The sequence below is a fragment of the Pinus tabuliformis genome, chromosome 2_1 (genome assembly GCF_031772625.1).
Source record: "Pinus tabuliformis cultivar Carrire ecotype Pingquan chromosome 2_1, CPIR1, whole genome shotgun sequence".
Lineage (NCBI taxonomy): Eukaryota > Viridiplantae > Streptophyta > Pinopsida > Pinales > Pinaceae > Pinus > Pinus tabuliformis.
The window spans coordinates 5,399,130-5,405,129 of record NC_142299.1 but is presented as its reverse complement, the minus strand read 5'-3'; positions in this window follow the sequence as shown (position 1 = coordinate 5,405,129).

The following is a 6,000-nucleotide window of genomic DNA, read 5'->3' as shown; positions in this document are numbered from 1 at the left end:
ACTTTGTACGGGAGACCATATTATTTGAAATTGTTATGGTATTCCTCAGATCATAGAAGTGTTGGCATTAGGATACATGTGTTTTACTTGATGGAAATGCACTTGTAGTAGAACAACTCACTTGTATATGGTAACTAGATGAATCATGGTAACTAGATGAATTTGCAGGAGAGATATCATATGTGATAGAATGCATGGTAGTTGTGTTTACATATATGACAAAATGTAGGGCAGTTCAAAGGAATAAATTCATAAGTAATATGGAAAATCACATTATAACAAGTCTATTAAGAGGGAACAAAGTAATGGTACAAAAAGGAACAAAGGACTACATATCAGAATCAAGAAATTGAAGAAAGAGAATGGTTTAATAAGTATACGAGCATTCACCTTGTCCTAGTAGCATATACACGTGGTCTCATGGAACAGAAGGAGCATATATGTATGCACACACTTTCATAGATGGAAAACCACGTATGGGATGGAAAACCAAGGTTTTGGTCTAGGGTATTCAGTCTAAGGTATTTGGTCCGAGGTATTGGTTTGAGGTTTTGGTTTAAGGTATTGGTCCGAGGTATTTGGTCAAAGGTATTGGTCTGAGGTATTTGGTCCAAGGTATTGGTCTGAGGTTTTGGTCCAAGGTATTTTGTCTGAAGTTTTGGTCCAAGGTATTTTGTCTGAAGTTTTGATCCAAGGTATTAGTTTGAGGTATTTGGTTTGAGGTATTGGTCTGAGGTATTTGCTCCGAGGTATTGGTCCTAAGTGGTTTTGGTCCAAGGTGTTGAGAAAGACCTAAAAATATATGAGGAGAAGATAAAAGGGATGAGTGCACAAGTAATGAATATCTTATGAAGTGTTAGATCAAAAGAAAATATGATGTTATGGGCTTTTGATGCTTTTCTTGATCTAGACTAAACATGCATCTAAGCGTTTGATGACAGATGAGATCTAATGATGGATGAAGATCATAATGACTTATCATTATGTGATCTGATAATGGATGGACTAGATTTGATTGCTAACACATGTTTTATCCTTTTTATGTGATGATTTGGGTATGTTTGAAGTCGGGAATTGCAGCGAATTTATAAGTATGCATTTGCATATATATATGCTGGTTCTCTTTGGTGAATGTGCATATACACTCTGGTTCATCTCTTCCAAGTAGCGTATGAAAAACAAAAGCTTGATGTTCAAGGATGACTAATCTATCAGATCAGTGTTGTTGTTTTACTACTATCTATCAATGAAGTCTTCTTAGATATAAAAGTAAAACTAAATGCATAAAGAGTTTGTGTCTCATTGATTAATTGATTGAGAAAGAAGGGTGATCCTTGTTTCTATCTATTTAGAAATTTGTAATATGATAGTAGTTCTTCATAATGTCACTAATTGGAAAAAGTTTGTGGTTCAGAGGTATTATGATTCAATATATTTAGAGGTATACTTAGGAAAAAGGAGGTAGTGTATAAATGCAAGTTTGCTTCATTAAAGGACTATATACATTCTGACACATGCCTTTTGAGGTTACAGTTAGTCCTGGTTGTTAATGTAGTGTTCTGGGTTCAGATCTGTGTACTTGTTTTGGAGAATTTGGTATATATGGATAAATAATAATTCCCTAGATAAGTAGCCATATCTAGAACAACAGTTTAAATCAATTTAGCCTTTTCCTATAAGCAATAAATAAGACAAAGAAGATGAGAAGACCTAATTGTAGTTCCACTTTCCTCTTGTCTCCTTTGTATCGATCCTGTCACTCCTTCCCATACTTAACACGCTTGAGAAGTACCTATAAACACAAATAGAAGACAAAGAATCAATCAAAGCAAAAGATCTATTGAATACAAGTGAATGGAATCAGATACATTTCACACATATAAACATCATAAGATAATACAAACATATGGGAGAAAGGTTCAAATACTTTATTGAATAGAAGAAGGAATTACAACCATTGTTTCTGATTCAAAGTCATTCCTCCAGCTTGGATCCCATCCACATCACATCAAAAGCATGACAAACTTGTAGCATTACAATACTTGCTTCAAAGACAATTCTCATAGCAACATTATCCCCTTATAGTTCAACATAGTCCATCCCCTGATCACTTAGATTAGTGGTCAATTTATAGGGAGATGAACGAGGTTTTGTCATAAATGGTGGTATTGAATGGCCTTCCATACTTAGAATTAGTTCCATGGAGGAAGGAATGAGAGGATAGGATGCATCTTAACTCATTCCTCATCCATTTTTGAGCTCATGGGAGTTGATAAGTGATGGAACCTTCTAGATGACTCCAAAAGATAAGAATATTCCCCAAACCCTCTGTGAATTTCGCTCAAACTCGTGTAGCACAAGTGAAAGAAAGGCTAAATTCTCTGCAAAGCACCATGGCATGGACTCAATTGCTCTACAGCACACCCTTACATGGGCCTACCTGCGCTGGTACCTCTAGAGGTCATTTTAGGATGTCTTCATGTCACGAAACTGTTTGGGAAGGAGACATTCAAAAGGGTGACTTGTTTAGGGCATGTAGCAACTAAAATTGGGGTTTGATGAGCCCTAAAACACTGATCTAGATGATGGGAGTGATGTGCCCAAATGGATCTATAACAACTACCCCCTAGAGCATGAAGTCGGAAAAATGCCAATGTCGAATTAAATGCTTTACAATGTGATGAGGAGGTTTCGAAGTGGAAGGTGACCTACATCAATTACAATACGTATATCATGATATTTTGATTTTTACATGAATCGCTAAGGGAAGGCATACCCATGCTCAGCTTATAAACTTTCATTGCATGTACATAGACACTCATCTACAGATATAGACCCATGATTGGAATGACCATAAATGTAAAGGCATTGTACATATGATTTAGTACTCCTGAAATCACAGCCCGGATGGATGAAACTAGATCTGGGATCTTCTATCGCATTTAATCATTTGCTCAAGTACGAGTCTAACCATGTGAATATGTGATCTGAAGTCGAACATGCGAAGACATCGCCTGATTACCAGCCAATGCTGTAATATGTTAACAGACACGAGAGAAATCACAGTACATTCTGCATGGTATGAATGGATGATTTTATGTGTAACACCATACAAAGTCTTTCGATCAAAGGACACTGATTTCAACCTATTTCCATAAGTAAGAAACCTACCATTGATGTATGCAAGCCTCAAGGTACTGGAAGGGTGTTTCTAAGTCAACTTCTTGGATAATGTGCTGATGTCGATAAGAAGCAACTCGTCGTAGGAGGGCCTTGATGTATCCCACATCAATGAAACGAAACGAGTGTAATGATTTTGCAGATGGAATTTGATTGATGACACAAAGTTCAGGAATGGCGGTCATGAAAATGAAGGCTTATGGTATTGCAAAGGATGAATTTTGACTGGATGACTTCTCTTGAACATGTCGGTGACACTAAAATGAATTGGTAGCATTGACCCAAAACAAAGTGATGGATGGTATGATAGACCAACAATATGATAACCATCAAGCTAATAGCCCAACCCAAATAGTCACGGTGATGGAGTGAAAGTGTCATGATCAAGAGCGACCTGCTACCATAAAGTGGTTTTCCCCTTTTTTCCCATTTTCCCCAGTGAATGCTTACGAGTACCTATTTATATTTATCAAGCTTGAGGAGGATAACATATTCTTGTTGTATAATTCCACCCTTTGGGCGAATCCATTGCTATTTGATGTTTTAACGAGTCTAGCAAAGGTGAAACTCGGTCTTGTCTAGATGGACACGTTTTTTCACTATTTGATGTTTTAATGAGTTTAACAACAAATATAGCTCGGTCCTTTTCATGTTTAGAGAATTTGAAAAGGGACAAACAGAAAACTCCACAAGTTCTTTTTCGTAAATTTGTCTCTCAAGTTTGAAAAAGCATAAAAAAATACGAGAGAGAATCTATTGACCATGTTCGGTCAATGTATTCCTATTTCATAAATAATCTATCTCATTTCGGAAAAGGGTTAAACTTATACTGAGTAGATGTCATTTCCAATCCATTAACGAGCTGAAAAGGACAAGTGCTCAACAATCTTTTCATATTTCAAGAGTCTGAAAAGAGGCTAAAGAGAACTCCACTTTGAGGAACGAGTGGTGTCTAGGATAGAAACTGGTTCCGGTGATGTTGGAACTTCTCAAAACATGTTGATTTATGTGAAGAGGCTAGCTAATAAGACCACTCATTGCAACTGTTCCTCAAAAATTGGTAAAACGACCAAGTGAAAGCGTATGATCAGCCAAAGGGATGGTGGCAATGGGATGAAAACAATCAAGGCTCATCAGATGAAAAAGGTTGATAGAATGGAAATCAAGAGGGTTAAAATGGAAATGGGTTCATTTTTACACAAGATTGAACCATGGGAAACTATGCTTGGATTCAGTTTCATGTTTAACCAAGCTTGAAATGAAAAACTATGCTTGGATTCAGTTTCATTTTCACACAAGCCTGAAACGAAAAACCATGCTTGGAGTTCAGTTTCATTTTTACACAAGCTTGAAATGAAGAAATATTCTTGAATTGGTTTCAATGCCTCGAGCATGATGAAAGGGAGAGTCTCCTGTAACCAGATGGAAGTCGTTGCGGTGAGGCATGGTAATTATCCAACACCTTTTTGGCTTCATCCAGATAGGGACAAAGGTGAATGGGGTGATTACCTTCACATAACCTACAGGGAAACTTAACTTTACCACTAGGTGCATGCCCCCCAAGCTTCATTACATTCACCTAAGTAGACTACTCGTGGATATCAGGTGGATGGAATGAAGATTCTTTTACAAGATCAAGTGAAAGACTCGACTGGGATTTTACGAGATCTAATCAAAGACTCGACTTGGAACTTTGCTCCAGGGGACCTTGTTTCATTTTTTAATGAGCTTGACATAAGACAAGGAACTTTGCTCAAATTCCTTGTTTCATTTTTTTAACGAGATTGACACAAGACAAGGAACTATGCTCATACTCCTTGTTTCATTTTTTAACGAGGTTGACACAAGACCAGGAACTATCCTCATATTCCTTGTTTCATTTTTTAATGAGGTTGACACAAGACAAGGAATTATCCTCATATCCTTGGTTTCATTTTTTAACGAGGTTGACACAAGACAAGGAACTATCCTCATATTCCTTGTTTCATATTTTAACGAGGTCGACACAAGACAAGAAACTATCCTCATATCCTTGGTTTCATTGGTTGACCCAAGACAAGGAACTATCCTCATATTCCTTGTTTAATTTTTTAACGAGGTTGACACAAGACAAGGAACTGTCCTCATATCCTTGGTTTCATTTTTTAACGAGGTTGACACAAGACACGGAACTATCCTCATATTCCTTGTTTCATTTTTTAACGAGGTTGACACAAGACAGGGAACTGTCCTCATATTCTTGGACATGACCCATAAGAGGTCATGACTTCCAAGAGGTTCTCATGAAATGGGAGAACAATGTTCTAGAAGGAGAGATCTAGTTCCAATGCCCCCAGTACATAATGTAGAACATCACGAAATTGATCGTACATTGATGTAGGGACAGAACGAGTTGCCACATAATCAACCTATGGTGGGGAAGATACGATTGGTACAAAAGGACCATTTAGGGAAGATGGTTGACTGGAATTTGTATTTGGACCGGGAAATGAAAGCTATTCAACGGGGACAATTCCATCTTCATGCGGGAATCACATTACTCGAAAGAGTGTCGAAACAATAGCTCCCATGTCATAAACATAATTGCGCCCAAGAAGTAAATTGTAATATAAAGGGACTGGGACTACCATCACATTCCGATAAATGATTTTTCCTCCAAAAGTCATAGGCAACTGAGGAAGGATCCCTAATGGTTAACTAGTTCTTCTGTTAAAAGCCAACAGATTCTGGGTAGCAGGCACAAGTGGCGACGAACCAAGCGCTCGCCAAGCAGTTGAGGAAAGGATACTCACTGATGCACCTTCATCTATAATAGTGTCG